Consider the following 17,642-nt stretch of genomic DNA (forward strand, 5'->3'; position numbering starts at 1 on the left):
TCCAAACTATTCTAAAAAAAATGGAACTGAAACCATTCTCCCAAACTCATTCTATGAAACCTGGGAAGCAAATAAAAGTATGACTTAGAAAATAAACTACACCTAAATTAGCACAGTCATTATAGAAAATTGTATGGAGGAAACTCAAAAAAAAGTTAAAATATAACTACTATATGATCCAGCTATTCCATTTCTAAGAATAAATCCAGAGGAATTGAAATCAATATGTTGAACACTCCTATGTTCATTGCAACATTATTCACAATAGCCAAGATATGGAGTCAACCTATGTGTCCATCAATGGATGAATGGATAAATAAAATGTGGTACACATACAGGATGGAATACCATTCAGACTTAATAAAGAATGAAATTATGTCATTTGGCAAAACATGGATGAATTTAGAGGACATTAAACCAAGTGAAAGAAGCCAGTTATACAATTTTAAAACCACAAAAACTAGAGAAACACAAAATCTGTGGTAACATAAATTTAAAAATACAGAATACGTAGATAGAAAAATGAATTTAAATTAATTATTCTAGATTACATAGTTAACAAAATAAACTTAAAATAATCATTGATTGTTTTCCTCATCATATCAAAATATAGGCCACAGACAGTTCAATAGTTTAAATATTTCCTTGGCCTCTCTAGATAAGTTTTTCTGATAGGTCTTATTTGAACTGGTCTTTGTTGTAACAGACAAATAAGAGCATACATCATTTGGAACACTCCTATTTACCTCTACAAACAAATCTATTGTCCTTTGTTGTTGTTGTTGTTCTATAGAAGTGTTGGTTTTCAATTCTTAGGCAGGATTCTGCCTAAATCAGATTTTAATAATTGCATTCTGTTTACCCATGCAATAGGTGCCAACTAAGGGCTTAGTGCTAGTGATTTCATAACCCATCAGACCTGAAAATATTATGTTATTGCTCCAAAAATATTCTGCAAATGATCTGAAATGTTCTCTTACTTGTGGAACAGCAAATGCAAGTTTAGTTACTTTATAAAAAATTTTTATTTATATTGTTTATATCTGCTTACTCAACTTTTTTTTTACATATTCATCATCTCATATACTTTCTTGTGACAAGAGCAGCTGAAGTATACTTATTTAAGAAATGTCTCTAATATGATTCAATATTATTTTACCTTTAGCCCTCATATTCATGTGCATTAGATCTTACTTATTCATTGTCCATATTTGCTGCTTTGTATTCTTTGAACTAAATCTCCCCATTCCTCTCCCACCCCCCACACCAGCCCTGCTAACCGCTGTTTTTCTCTCTATCTCCATATTTGCTCTACATTTGACCTTTTTTTTTTTTTTTAAGATTCCACATATAAGTGAGATCATGCAGTTTATTTCATTCATTGCTGTCCTCCAGGTCTATCCATGTTGTCACAAAAGGCAGGATTGCCTTCTTTTTAATAGGTGAATAGTGTTCCATTTTGTATATACCCCACATTTTCTCTAGCCATCTGTCTGCTGATGGAAACTTTTGTTGATGTTTGCAAATCTTAGCTGTTCAACTGTTGATGCAACTTATAGGAGATGCTCAAGAGAAAAGCCCAACTATCTTCTGGTTCAAAATAGCAACACTTACTCAATAATTTACCCAATAGTGAAACATTAAATGGTTCTGGAATAATGCACTACATGTAAATATTTATTGATTGAATACAGTTCTTTGGCATCTAGTTAAAAATGATGTCTTAGCAAAACCACATATAAGTTTTAACACTAGCTAAGAAATCTTATCATATGAGACATGAACTCATATCATAACTCTGACACTGAGTTAGAAATTAATTTCTCTGGCGTCTAGTAAGACTTTTAATTTTGCAACAAATCATGAAATATGGTAAACTATAATAATATAATATTACATATGCCTCTTGAAAAATAATCTAGCAGATGTATTTACAGTCATTCAAATATATTACATTTCTATTTTTTCAAATTAAAAACTGCTGTGTTTGAACTGCACAAAGTACAAATTTTGAGTTTTTTGGAGGATTATTATACAAAGTAGTAATAAAACTACATAAAATGCCATAGACAGGTGGAGGAAGAGACATAAAATGTTTAAAGCTTTGTAGGACTTTATGAATCATGAACTTATGTGAGCCTTGAATACTAATCTATAGCTTACTCAGATGAAGTGATGTATACAACACATAATAAATACAGACGTGGATACACACACAAACATACATACACCTACACACATGCTTAGGATCATAAAAGAAAAATTTAACATTGGTAGACAAAGGGGGTCCAACAGAGATTTTTTTTTCTTAATTTCCCAGATACTCCCAAGGACAGCCAAATTGAAACAACAGACTTATTGTAAATTCCTCATGTAATAGACAAGCAAATTATAGTCTTGGGTAATTAAATGATTGCATAATAATAAATTTATCTATTTAAAAATACTTTCAAGATATTACTACATGTATGTTCGATAGAATCTAAAACACAATTTGAGGGACCATTACACCATGAAGGAAAGCAAAGCCAATACAAATACATACATACATACATACATACATACATACATACATACATACATACATACATACGTAAGTAAGTAAGTAAGTAAGTAAATAAATAAATAAAGTATGATGTTTTTATGGGGTTTTGACTTATTGTAGAGACTGTAGGGTGAACCTCCATGATGAGGTGACACCAGAGTCAAAAACTGAATGAAGTGATGAAGCATGACCCTGAGAATTTCAGAATCCCTTTCAGTGAACCACTTTTAAAGATGAGCAGACAACAGAGATGGCCAGGCATTTGAGTAAACATTTTGCAGTGTGTCCCAGACTTGTATTGTTCTTTGCCTATAAACAAAGTTTCTGATGAATATTGAGATAGTTCAAGGGCACTAGGGGAATAAAAAGAAAAAAATAATAATCTAAGGGTCATCTAAGGATAATATGCCATATATGCAGGCATGGTAATATTTTCAACTTTAAAAAGTTTCAATTGCCAAAGTTGTATACAGCAAACACTATCTTCTTCAGGCATTTGGTTAATTGTAAAAAAAAAAAAAAAAAAAAAAAAAAAAAAAAAATTCCATAAGGCGATATCTATAGAGAGAAAGTAAAATGAATGTGAAGTTTCTTTTTGTGGTAATGAAAATGTTCTGAAGTTAGGTAGAGGTAATGGTTGCACAACTCTATGAATATACTAAAAACCAATGAATTTCACATTTTATAAGGGTGAATTTTATCATATATAAATTGCATCACAATAAATTGTTATAATTATTTTCCAAAAATTTTAAAAAATAAAAAATACCTCACTCTTAATAAAGAGAACAAACAAAAAAGAATACTAAAAATAAAATCGAAGGAAACAGACAAGTATAGCAGAAAAAAAACATAAAAAAACCTCTCATTAACAAATCCAGAATCTTCCCCCAAACACTTTCTAATAAATAAATTTATAAAAAGCAAAACAAAAACACAAACACACATGAAATGAGTAACAGTGAAGTGACAATATAAGTGAAAGACATTTTTTGTGTGTGTGACAAAAGAACCTCTTTTTTTGTGTGTGGTATAGTTTGATCTGGTCCCATTTGTCAATTTTGCTTTTGTTAGCTGTCCTTTAGAAGTCTTCTCTATAAAATTTTTGCCCCCACCAATATTTTCAATCAATTTCCCTATCTTTTTTTTCCAGTAGTGTTATAGTTTCAGGTCTTGCATTTAAGTCTTTAATCTGTTTTGAGTTGATTTTTGTATATGGTGAGAATAGGATCTAGTTTCATTCTTCTGCATATGGATAACCAATTTCTCTAGACCCATTAATTGAAGAGGCTGCCCTTTTCCCACTTTATGTTCCTGATTACCTTATCAAAAATCAGTTGGAAACAAGCAAAAGAGTGAAGACACAACCTGCAGAATCCGTGAGAATATTTGTAAACTATTCATCCAACAAGAGATTAATGTCTAGAATATACTAGAAAACAACAAAAAACAAATAATCTGATTTAAAAAATGAAACAATTATCTTATTAGACATTTTTCATAAGAAGATATACCAATAGCCAACAGGCACATGAAAAGTTCTCAGCATCACTAATAATCAGGGACATATAAATCAAAACCATAATGAGATATCATCTCACCCCACTTAGAATGGCTATTTTCATAAACATGAAAAATAACAAATGCTGGAGAGGATGTGGAGAAAAAGCTAACTCATACACTGTTGGAGGAAAATGAAAATTAGTACAGCCATTATGAAAAACAATATGGAAGTTCCTCAAAAAACTGACAATAGAACTTCCAGGTGATACAGTAATCCCAACAAGTGGGTATTTAGCCAAAGAAAAGGAAACCAGTATACTAAGGAGATACCTGTAACCCATGTTTATTTGCAGCACTCCTCACAATAGGTAAGAAATGGAATTGACTTATGTGTCCATCAACAGATGACTGGATAAAGAAAAGGTGATATATATACACAATGGAATACTACTTAGCCATAAAAAATTAAAATCCTGTCATCTGCAGCAACATGGATGAGCCTAGAATACATTACATTAAGTATAAAAATTCAGACACAGAAATATAAATACAACATTTTGTCATTCATATGTGGGAGCTAAAAAAAAATGTGAGCTTATTGAAGTAGAGAGTAGAATTGTGATCAATACAGGCTGGGAAGGGTACAGGGGAAGGGTAATAGGAAAAGGTTGGTTAAGGGATACAGAATTCCAGTTAGATAAGAACAATAAATTGTAGTATTCTATATAAGTGCTCAGTCTATAAATAATAATTTATTGTATGTATGTTTCTAAATGGCTTGAAGGGAGGAGTTATAATGTTCTCATCACAAAGAAGTAAATATTTTCAGTAATGGATGATTTGATTATAAAACAGTGTATACATGTAACAAAATATTACTATGTACCCCTTAAGTGTGTACCATTATTACATGTCAATTAAAAATGAATATTAAATGAAAGAATATTTAAAAAAAATTTAAAAAGGACCTTCATTAAATCCTGAAAAAGGAATTTTAAACGTCAATGCACCCAACAACAGCAGAATCTTGTTGAGTCAGCAGTTTTGCTCCATGTACCAACCTGACAGGTTAAGGGAAGTTTTATCAAAGCTTGTAGCACATGGAACTCATGAATTTTCATAAAACATTGCTGAAAGGGTAAGATAGTTTGCTCAGTGAGAAACACAGAAAAATCAATCTGGAAAAATGGAAAAGTTTTACATGCTTCATGTTGCAGGTAAATGGCACCCCACACTGTCTTCCAAGCCCAATGCAGGTGTCACAAAGTGATTGTGAAAAACTGAAATGGTGCTCTAGGTCATTGGGGATCCTGGAAATATGTGGCACATGATCCCTTTCATTATGGCAGGACTTCACCTTAAAAAAGAAAATGCAGAGAATGTCGATTGAGTAAAGCAGAAACCTTAGAAAGAAAAGATCACTAAGGGAGAGGGACTCTGGAAGATGCAGATCTCAAAGCATTAAACTAGAGCAACATAAAAAGACTAGAGTGAAGAGGACATCTTTGAAAGGCAAGACCTGTCTACCTGTGGTGCTCAAGAAACAATAGGTAGAAAGTGCTCATGACTCTAGTTTAGCTCCAAGAGCTATACAATAACATTCTTAAGTGCATCATAAAATCATAACAGTAATTCTTTGAGCATGAAACTGGAAAATCTACCTTTACCTGTTACCCACTTTATAGGCACCTCCTTATGATAATCAAGATGTCCATAACATTTAAATATGGAGGGAGCAAGAGATTCATGGCTGAACTCCATATAATGATATTCAAAATGTGGAAGGCTGAAAATAACCAAATAATGTCTTTAAAGTTACTAACATCATAGCACAAATTAAGGAAATCTAGCAAGTAAATGAGTACTATATTAAATACACCATAAAACTATGTAATACAAAATTAGATAATAGTAATGGACCAAAATGGCAGACTAGAAGTTCCCAGGGCATGTTCTTCCCACAAAAAAGGACTGGAACAACTAAAAGACAGCTAAATATTGACAGGAGCATTGGTGGGAGAGTGTAAGAGTGCAGCAGACTTGTGAGATTGCCATGGAGCATGAAAACACAGGATGGTAGCACAGAGAGGAGAGAGAGATGTCAGGTCTTACCCACAACATCTCTGATACCAGGAGTGGCACAGGATGAATTTTCCCGGGTGGTCAAAAGCTGGACAGAGGACCCATACAAACCCCCATCCTCATCACAAAGGCTCACAGATCATTTGTCAGGACAAGCACAGAACCAAGTGTGCAGAGCGCCCTAGGAAACACACACTGCATCATCTAGAACACGAGCACAAATGGTGAACTCTCCACCCCCAACCTCATGAACCAAGCTGATACAGGAAGATATCTTGAGACCAGAGGTATTACAAGAGCATGCCCTGCTGTGGGGCCAGTAGGCATGGTGCTTTCCCATCCTTAAGGCTCTGCCCTCTACCCAGCAGACTCACAGGAGAGGTTACAATACCCTGATCCCAGCAACTTGTACCCTAGGCTCACAGTGGCTATAACTCAATTCTTCACTCTGGGAAGCCAACCCCAGTCATGCTGAATTGATGCACCCCCATGTCCCTGGCAGGAGATTAAACAGGAAGATCCTCTTCAGGTGGACCACACCATATGCCTCCCCATAACCCCAGCTACACCAACTGACTGCATTGTGTGCACATGGGTCCCCAAGCCAGATAAACAGCTCTAGGGTCTCTAACAAATATGCTCTTAGGTGCTGGAAATAAAGTACATTTTCCCCTTGTAGTGGATTGAATGTCCCCCCCAAATCATTGGACCCCAATGTGACTATTGGGAGGGTGGGAAATCCTATTATGGTAATATAAAGGTGGAGCCCTAAAGAGGTGATTAGATTGTAGGACCATGCAGTAGAGAATGGATTAATGATTGTGGTCAGGGTTGTGGTTCTGAGGGCTTTAAAAGGAGAATGAACAAGGAGGTTGGTCTCTTACTTTCTCTGCTCCACTGTTTTCTGCAATGTGAGGCCACTGGGTCACTTTTTCCACCATCAAGACCCACACCAGATGGATTCAATGCAGTGTGGGCTTCCTAGCCTCCAAAATAGCAAGAAATAAATTTTGTTTTCTTAAACATTACCCAGTTCCATGCATTTTGTTATAAACAACAGAAACAGACTAATACATCCTTCCCGTAAAAGTGACCCAGTATTCTGTTCAGAACAAACCCATCTAGCAGCCTTGCTAACACTTCCAGAAGCAGCTTCACTGGCCTGTTCACTGATGGACTGCCACACAGCTCTGGCCACTTCCCAGAAGGTGCTGGACAGTCCACTTCCCCTCAGGCTTTCTTAGCAGTTCCACCCACCACACAGAAGTGGCTGAATGGGTCACTTCAGTGCAGGCCTGCCTAGTGGTCCCATAAACTTCTCAGAAGACCCTGGATGGGTCACTTCACTGCAGGAATGTCTAATAGCCCCACCAACCATCCATAAGAAGCTAGACAGGCCATTTGACTGAAGATCTGCCTAGCATTGCTCCCCCCACAATCCCCACCATGGCCCAGATGCAAGGATCCTAGAAATATGAAAAAAGAAGAAAATATGACATCAAAAGAATACAGTAATTCTCAAGTACCAGACCCCAAACAATAGGAATCTTTGAAGCGACATAAAAGTAATCCTGAGAAAGAATCTTAAGAAAACTAAAAGAGATACAAAAAGGCTTTGATAGATGATACAACAAAAATGAGAAAAAAACTATCTATCTAGGATATAAAGGAGGAAAATCACAAAGAGATAGATACTCTTAAGAAAGAATGTAGTAGACCTACTGGAACTGAAAGGATTTATTCAACAAAATAAAAAATACAACAGAGAGCTTAAGCAGCAGAATAGAGCAAGCAGAAGAAAGAATTTCAGATCTTGAAAAGAGTCTTCTTGATACAACCCAGGTGAACAAAGAGAGAATACAGAATTTTAAAAAGTAAAGACAATTTGTGAGAGCCATCAGACAACCTTAAAGACATGAAGTGTCTGTCCAAATTTATGCCCATTTTTATTGTTTTCTTTTTCTTTTGTTTTCATATTATTGAATTTTGAGAATTTCTTATTTATTCTGTATACATGTTCCTTATTGAGTAGCTATTTAGCACATGTTTTCTATATGGCTGTGAATTGTTCATTCATTTCTGAACAGCTGTGTTTCACAAAGCAGAAGATTTCAATTGTGATGAAGTATAGTATAACATTTTTATCTTATGGGTTATACATTTTGTGCTTTAAATGAAAATGTACAGCTAACAAAGTAGCACATGTTCACACAGATGATTTTTTATGTTTTCTATACAAATGTTATATTTACAGCATTGGGTTTTACATTAATGTTTAAGATTAATTTTGAGACTCATTTTACATATGGCATAAAGAATGAGTCAATATCTCTTTTTTTCTGCATAAAACTTCAAATTTTGGGGCACCTTTTTTAAAAAGACTATTATTTCTCCAAGGATTTGCTTTGGTATCTTTATCAAAACTGAACTGACCATATATGTGTGAATCTACTTCTAAATATTTATCCATTCCATTGATTGAGGTGTCTATCTTTTTATCAATACCCTTGAGTATTTTACCTTTACAAAGTTTTGTAATTAAATTATTTAGAATTTATTCTTTTTTTTTCCAGGTTGTCTAAACTCTTTTAGTTTCTTTGCTTTTTTATATAAATCATATTCTCTCTCTCCATTCTCATGCCCCTCCTTTTTTTATGACAGCTGACCGTATAGGTATTTGAACACTTGACCTTGACCTTGGGGTTGCAACACTGAGCTCTAAACAACTGAGCTAACCGGCCAGCCTTAACCATCCTGAAAATAATATATTTATTGGAATATATTATAATTCCAATATACAATCCAATAAATAAGTTGGAATTGCATTGAGTCTATAGATAAATTCGGGGTTGCAATTAATCAATAACTAGATGACTCACAATTGGGTTGTCTGCCAATATCAGCTTTCTTCCTTTCTTTTTTTATATTCAGATTTTATTGCCCACCAACATTTTCTATTTGCTAACTCAATCTTGGAGTGCAGAGCTTAAGCATTTGTGTATTTTCCCCAATTTTCTAAGAGCTTCTTATGTATATAGTCAGGGACTAATTTGCACATTAATATATAGGACGTCCAGGACAAGAGCAAACCTCATCCAGCTCAACGTGTTTGATCTCCATCTCTGCCAGAGCCCTAATATTCTAATGTCTATAGGACATTTTTATGTGTATACCCCCCCACCTCTCCTGTCAATACTTCCAATTCATATATTCATATCTTATCTCTCCTATTAAACTCTCTGTGCACTTATATCTATTTTCCATACCACTTATAAGTGCTGCACTTCAAAGTTTAATGAGTAAACTTTATTAAAGGTTGTAAATTTTGTCACAGGTTATGGTTTCATATTATTTCATTTTGTACATGTTTGTAAGATTACCAGGTAATTCACAGTTATATTTCCAGGAAGAGGAAACTGGATTTCAGAGAATATAAGATATCTTCCCAACGGCACATACCTCTCTAGCATCAGACCTAGAACTATATTATGAATGATTAGATTTATTTTCTACTAAAGGATACTTTTTTTTTAAACCAAAGGTCAAAGTTTACTTATGTAATTAATTTCAACTTGTATCTCATTATTTCACAAACATTCACTTGTTTATTATGAAAAAAATATCTTGATACTTTTCTGTCCCGAAGTAGAATTAGTGTGTTTCCTCACTGGGGCATCCCTGTGGACTTTAATACCTTCAGAAGCTGGTATACGACTGCAAATGCATTATATTTATTACTTACATTAATTGAGTGAGCAGTTCATTTCATGGTTAGAGAAAAGGCTTCTAGTCATCTACAAAGTATTTTAGAAGCTATATTGAATTTGAAACTAGAATATATGCCTTAACATTTAAATCCAAGAAAGAGGATTCTATTAATCTAAAAGTTGCATTGCAAATTGAATTACATGCTTTCCAGGAAAAATAGCAGGGAAAATAGCAAGAATTTTCTACATCATTTGGGCAGTAGAGCTGTAGATTAGAAATTTAACTTTCTTGATGAAAAGTAACATAATAGGGGCAGTAGGATTAAGAGACCATGTTTAAAACTTAGAAGAATTATTAGGTGGAGACAAAGTTAACTTTCAGCCAGACACTGGATGTATTTCACTTTTATTTTTGTTTTGTTTTCTAATGCAGAAATACTAACAAATTGTAAGTTTATTTTACTAGCTAGGTAATTGCTTTATAAGCAACTTTCTGTTTTTTTTAAAAAAATATTTCATAGTCTATTTAAGCTTAATATCTTTAAATAATTCAACTACACAGGGATTCTATCGTATATTGTTTCTAGGCAATAACATTTCCAGAGTTATGATATGTCATAATGAGGTTGCAATATGGTCCAGTAGAAATTGTGTAGAGTGTGGAGTCACAGAAAACTAGGCTTGAATCCTGGCTCTTCTAATAACTAATTCTGAGACTTTTGGTGAATTTATAAGTCTAGCTGGGCCTCAGTTTTCTTTTCCATAAAAGAATACTGAATTATTTAGTTTTCATTTTGCTATCTAGGTTACATAAGATAATATACATAAAATTTCTAACCTCTCATAGCAGCTAAATGACATATGGTAGCTGCAATCATAACTTTCTTCTTGAGCTTAGTGTTTCTAACACTGTTCTCATGAAAGTCTAATCCTTTATGTCTTTGACTATGAGAGTCTTTTATTGAGATGACTTTTATGAGATGACTTTTATTTTTAGTTTTCCAGAATGATCACACTTTGGTTAAAGTTTTAGAGTATATACTTGTGTATTTTTAGCTGATATCTCTTAAGTCAAATTAGGCAGACATAAAGACAACCATTTCTAATATCTTTAAACATTAGTTAACAGAAAGGCCCATTTGAAGTTCAGCTGGAAAGAAGTAGATATATGTCATCCTCATTGTGTATCATGTCTGCAGTTCTCAGAGAGAAGAAGGTAAATGTTGTAATGGGACTTGATTTGGAATAAAATATACCTTAATTCATAAACCACCTTCTTGTTCTACAGTCAAGATCAGAGATATCAATGTTTACTGGAAATGATATTGGCAAGAGCATCTGGATAATTTAAAAACATACTGTTTTTTACTGATATGTCCACAAGAAAATACAGTGACAGAAATATATTTTTAAATGTATTTGGGCTGGCTGGTTAGCTCAGTTGGTTAAAGTGTGGTGCTGATAACACCAAGGTTCCAGGCTTCAATCTTTACACCAGCCAGCCATCAAAAATAAATGGATAAATTAAAAATTTCTTTCAGGACAGAATATTGGGAGCCACTGAATCTAATCTTAACAGAAGGGTATTTTAGTGTGTAAGCTTAGTGTCATGGAAGAAATATAATATGGAAAACTTAAGAAACAAAATAGCTTCTGTTTTGGAGCCCATTAATTGCTCAATTAAAACATCTATTCAAACAATACTTTTAAAAATCCCTATTTATTTTGTTCTATATGTAAGAATGGTAAGTCATATTTTATATGTATATATATTTCACATATAAACAAAACTGTAGTTTACTAAAATAGACTTCAATGCATATCAGAAAAAAACACACTACCATCACCCCATGTTCATGCAGTTGAACAAGTTAAGTGGAAAAATTTTGGTCAATCTTAGTTATTTTTGGTTTGAAAGTAGAAGTAATGTTTCATGATCATGCTGTCACTATGTGGTAAATATGAAATTTTAATAGAAGATTTGAAGCGTCTGAATATAATCCTCAACCTCCCACAATTGCCTAGTCTCAGAAACATTAGGAAAGTAAAGTTTCGAACTGTGATGTAGCTGATATGTCTCATGTAATGGAGGTAATATGTGCATTGTAAGAAATTCCTTCAGCAGACTATATTAGAATATTTTTCAGTTTGTTTGCATATTTTTTTCTTTTCACTGTGCTTCCTCCTATCTGCCCCATTCCCATATTTCCCTGACTCTCTTTAATACAATATTTTTGTATATATTCCATTGATTCTTCTAAAACAGAGGAGAGAGGGAGAATGAAAAAGAGAGGGAGGAGGAACTTCTTAAGCAGAAATGTATTTCTTCTGACACCCCAAAATATATTAACACATATTTAAACTATTTATTGATTACTTTATAAGCTATTTTATTATTATAACAATTCAAGCAAAATTACACATTAATATAAGATATGTGTGTGTATCTATGTGTGTTCTTATGAATAATAGGGAAGGTGTCTGAATTTACATATAAATTTAAACTTAATTTGATTGTATTTTTCCTAAGAAGAAAATGAGCATTTTTGTTTTGTTCTATAGGACCACATTTATGTAGATATTTATTCCATGTATTAGAAAAAATCTCCCACGTGGATCTTTGAATACATGTCTGGGGTAATAGAGATGCACAGCTTTCTTCTCTTTCTAAAAGTAGTTTTAAACCTACTTGTTCATTCTCTTACTGATGTGTGATCATCTTCATATGTGGCAAACCTTTAACATGTTTCATGTCATGCATATAAATCATTTGTAAATCATCCATTTCAGCCTGGACCTCTATATAGCAGAGTTTTCACTTTTTTTTTTTTTTTTTTTAAATTTTATTTTGTCGATATACATTGTAGCTGATTAATGCTCCCCATCACCAATACCTCCCTCCCTTCTCCCTCCCCCCCTCCCCCCCAACAATGTCCTTTCTGTTTGCTTGTTGTATCAACTTCAAATAATTGTGGTTGTTATATCTTCTTCCCCCCCCCCCCCCGGTTTGTGTGTGTATGTGTGTATGTGTGTGTGTGAATTTATATATTAATTTTTAGCTCCCACCAATAAGTGAGAACATGTGGTATTTCTCTTTCTGTGCCTGACTTGTTTCACTTAATATAATTCTCTCGAGGTCCATCCATGTTGTTGCAAATGGCAGTATTTCATTCGTTTTTATAGCTGAGTAGTATTCCATTGTGTAGATGTACCACATTTTCCGTATCCACTCATCTGATGATGGGCATTTGGGCTGGTTCCAACTCTTGGCTATTGTAAAGAGTGCTGCGATGAACATTGGGGAACAGGTATACCTTCGACTTGATGATTTCCATTCCTCTGGGTATATTCCCAACAGTGGGATGGCTGGGTCGTATGGTAGATCTATTTGCAATTGTTTAAGGAACCTCCATACCATTTTCCATAGAGGCTGCACCATTTTGCAGTCCCACCAACAATGTATGAGAGTTCCTTTTTCTCCACAGCCTCGCCAGCATTTATCGTTCATAGTCTTTTGGATTTTAGCCATCCTAACTGGGGTTAGATGGTATCTCACTTTAAAAGCATTTCATTTGTGAAAGGCTGAAGGAAAATAAAAGTCATCATGCTGAAATCTCCACCCTAAATTTAGTGGATCCAGTGTTTATTTCTGTTTTAGTAACCGAGGTTTTTAGTCTAGATACAGCTGCGTATTTAACTTTTTAATTTAATTTTATTATTATTATTATTTTATTTTATTTTTTGCTTATACTTTTTCTTCTTCAACCTCACTAAATGAGAAACAAAACTGACAACACTGGGGGAAAGTCCAGAAATCAAACATTAATTTGAGAAATAAAGAAATTTTATTCTTTTACTAATAGTTTCCATAAAGAATTGTCTTAGCTATTACTGGTGGCATTTATGAGGGTCCTTCAATAAGTTTATGGAAAAATAGAATTAAAAGATAATACAAATCTTTCCAGGAACTTTAGTTAAGTGCCATCGTATTTTAAAATTATTTTAGAAACTCCACAAGCAACCGCTGTATATTTAAAAAATGGCTATGAATTATCTTTAACAGAAATATGTCTCAAAATACATTCATGTACTTCCCAGGGATAATAAGCATATGAATTGAGATGCATATCACATTGTTTTAAGTTAAAATTTGAAAAACAATAATGGTACATAAGTCACAGAGACCAAAAATTGGGAACTAAGTGATACGTATTTTTTTGGCAGAAACACACAAAACAAAACACAATGCATTGTTTTTGTGAGCAAAGTACATCTATCTCCAGAATATTTTCTATGTTTTATTTAATGCAATGGGATAATGCCAGAAGAGAGGACATAAAATGGTTTTGCTTCAAAAGGCTGCCCCAAGCAACAAGTTGAAATGTAAGTCTAATTTATCATATTTTCTAGTCATCTGGAACCATTTTAAGTTAAATAATTTGACAATGTTTTCTCATTAAAATTCAACTGTGATGTATGTGTGGTTCCTCCTAATTTAAAAATTTTGAAAATTAAAGAAAAGGCATTTTATATATGTTGTAGCAAATCTTGGACAAGTAGTCAGGTATGTGCTTTCCACTACAATATTTTTGGATTTAAATATCCGAACACTTATTCATCTTTGTGAATTTTAAGATGACATAATATGAGAACAAGTGGTAGAAAATTAATTGGAAAATAAATGACTTACTTTGGCAATATTTTTAGACATGATAAATTTAGCCCCAAAATAAATGAAATTGTTTCTTCCTTTTACTTAAACAGTATTCACTTGGGTTCAACTTCATTGTCACTGACTATCCCACTACTACCATGGAAATGATCATGCCCTAAGAAAGAAAAGTTATCTCATTGGATGAACTCAATTTTTACAAATCTATTTTCACAATATATTTTCTCTAGTATCCATAAATAAAAACTGAAATGGAAGGGATGTCATCAGATTTGAATGTATACAGGATTCAGTTCAGGAACGTGACTGAAATCACCATGTTAATATTGACGGGATTCGCAGATGATTTCGAGCTGGAAGTCTTCCTTTTTTTTACTATTTCTTCCAATCTATCTTTTTACTCTGTTAGGAAATGTAGGACTGGTTGTATTTGTCATTGGAGATTCTGGGCTCCACAACTCCATGTACTATTTTCTGAGTGTTTTGTCAGTTTTGTATGCTTGCTATTCTGTAGTCACCCCAGAAACGTTGGTCAATTTCCTAGCAGGGAATAAATCCATTTCATTTCTTGGATATGCAGCACAGATGCTTCTCTTTGTGACTTTAGGGACCACGGAATGCTTCCTCTTGGCTGCAATGGCTTAAGATCACTTTGTACCCATCTACAACCCACTTCTGTATTCAGGGAGCATGTCGCCCAGAGCCTATGTGCCACTCATGGTTGTGTCCTATATCGGTGGCATTTTACATGCTACCATACATACGGTGGCCACACTCAGCCTGTCCTTCTGTGGATCTTATGAAATTAAGTATGTCTTTTGTGATATTCCTCCTCTTCTTGCTATTTCTTGTTGTGACACTCACACAAACCAGCTTCTACTCTTGTACTTTGTAAGCTTTATTGAAATAGTCACTATTCTGATTGTCCTGATCTCCTATTGTTTTATTCTTTTGGCTATTCTGAAAACGCGTTCTCCTAAAGGGAGGCAAAAAGTGTTCCCTACATGTGGCTCCCACCTAACCGGAGTGACAATTCATCATGGAACAATCCTCTCCAGTTACATGAGAACAAGTTCCAGCTATGCTTCAGACCATGACATGATAGTGTCAATATTTTACACCATTGTGATCCCCATGCTGAATCCTGTCATCTACAGTTTGAGGAACAAAGACATAAAAGAAGCAATAAAAAAAAATTGAGACAAATTGGTTAATAATTAAAGTATATGTTTAAAATTGAGTAAACATAAAAAAATGTTGGCATCAGTTCATATCGCTGAAAACTGTCTTGGATTTAGTTAATAGTGAAAGAATATACTAGAATATTTCGAAATATTAATCAGCCATCTAATGCAGCATTTTTCATATTTAAATAAATTGTCTTATCTATGTGCTTAGTATGTTGTTCAGAGAGATCCATTTAAATAAATGTTCTTTGAAGTAAATTTATTGCTGTTGTTAGTAGTTTCGTTAATTGTTTTTCATTTACTATAAACAGAGGTTATGCCTTCAGTATCCTATGAATTATAAATTCTCACATTGCTTACAGTAAATCTTTGGCATTCATTATGGAGTTATCTACACAATCTAGAATCCCTAAGAAAAAATATTAATTATTACTTTATTATTTCTTAATGTGCCCTCACATATTGAGATCCACTCCAATTCTGAACATGCTTTTGCTGTGCTCACCTCTACAGTATAAATTTTCCTTCAGTCATTAAATTCTTCCTTGCCACTTTGCAAACACAGAAATTATTAGATTCATTCTTAAGCTACCAAAAATATACTCATGCTGGTTATCAATATTCATTGAGAGTGTTTCTAAGGCTCAGGAAAATGAAATGAAACTGTAGCCTTGCAAAGAGACTACAATGTATGTAGTCAACATATATGACTGCTCGAAGAACTGAAAAACTAACCCATCTTGGTGAATCCCTCTGATGTTAGAACTTTGTTCCTAGCCATTCCTTATTATCTATCTATAAGAAATGACCTAGCATTTTCATCATTCCACACAATTTTTACATAAGGAGCAAGTCCCCAGAATGGAAGCAATCTAACTTCATCTCTGCTCGCATCTTCTTCTGCTTTACTCATTCTGTTTTATTTGGTTTTGTTCCACTAAATATTAATTAATTTGTTTATTTGAAGAGTGATTAGGAGTAGAAATTAACTTCTCTTTCAATGAGATACACTCTCTTTTGTGCAAGCATATTTTTTCATGAATTCACCGGAAGGATTCCATCAGAACATAATAACCAAAACAATGTTTCCATTAAGAGTTAAATTTGAAGTGTGAATTTGAGATCCAAACCTATAATTTTTAAACATCAGTTTCTAATCTTTTCTGATCAATTATGCAAAGATAATGCATCCATCTCTTTTGGAACAGGCAAACATTTGCAGGCAAAATCTATACTCAAAATCCATCTTAACAAAAAGAAAGAAAACAAAAAACTGACTTTGAGAAACAAAACACTGACTATGTTGTAGACAAGATATTATCTTTCAAAATACAAACTGTATGAACATGCAGAACCTTAAAATTTAATTTTCGGTTTATGATATGTTGAGTAAACTACTAATTCCTTTGGGGCATTATTTCCCTAAACTTTTTGTAAAGCGTCAGTGCTTTCACCATTCTTCCACCAAAGCTTCATCGTAAATTTGATGTTTCATCTTGCTTCATTTTTAGCAGAGTTCATGCTGCTCTTATAGGGACATTTTTCAGATTGATGTCTTGCCCTTCTTAGAACCTCAAAATAGGTTCTGTTCTGACATGTTGTGATGAGTTAGTATGAATTTATTTTGGTGCAAAAATACTTTTGCAACCTATGCATAGGTTTTTTTTTTTCATAATACATATTTTCCATGAGGTTTTTGAAGACCCCTTCTGTGTGTGTCTGTATGTATGTATATATATGTGTGCATGTGTGCATGTGTGTGTGTGTAAATGTGTGTGTGTGTGTGTGTGTGTGTGTGTGTGAAGAGAGGAGAGAGAGACAGAGAGAGACTGTAAGGAATTGGCTCATGTGATTACTGAGGCTAGAAAGTTCAAACTTTGCAGGTTGAGGTGGCAGGCTGGAGACCCAGAATTGTTATTATTCCAGTTTGAGTCTAAAGACAGTCT

General features: G+C 33.8%; 1 pseudogene; it reads left to right on the forward strand.

Annotated features, from left to right (window-relative positions):
- The first annotated feature begins 14,754 nt into the window (after positions 1-14,754).
- On the forward strand, positions 14,755-15,709 carry LOC134376517 (olfactory receptor 5T3-like; annotated as a pseudogene).
- Positions 15,710-17,642: the final 1,933 nt, after the last annotated feature.

The sequence above is a fragment of the Cynocephalus volans genome, chromosome 4 (assembly GCF_027409185.1).
Source record: "Cynocephalus volans isolate mCynVol1 chromosome 4, mCynVol1.pri, whole genome shotgun sequence".
Classification (NCBI taxonomy): domain Eukaryota; kingdom Metazoa; phylum Chordata; class Mammalia; order Dermoptera; family Cynocephalidae; genus Cynocephalus; species Cynocephalus volans.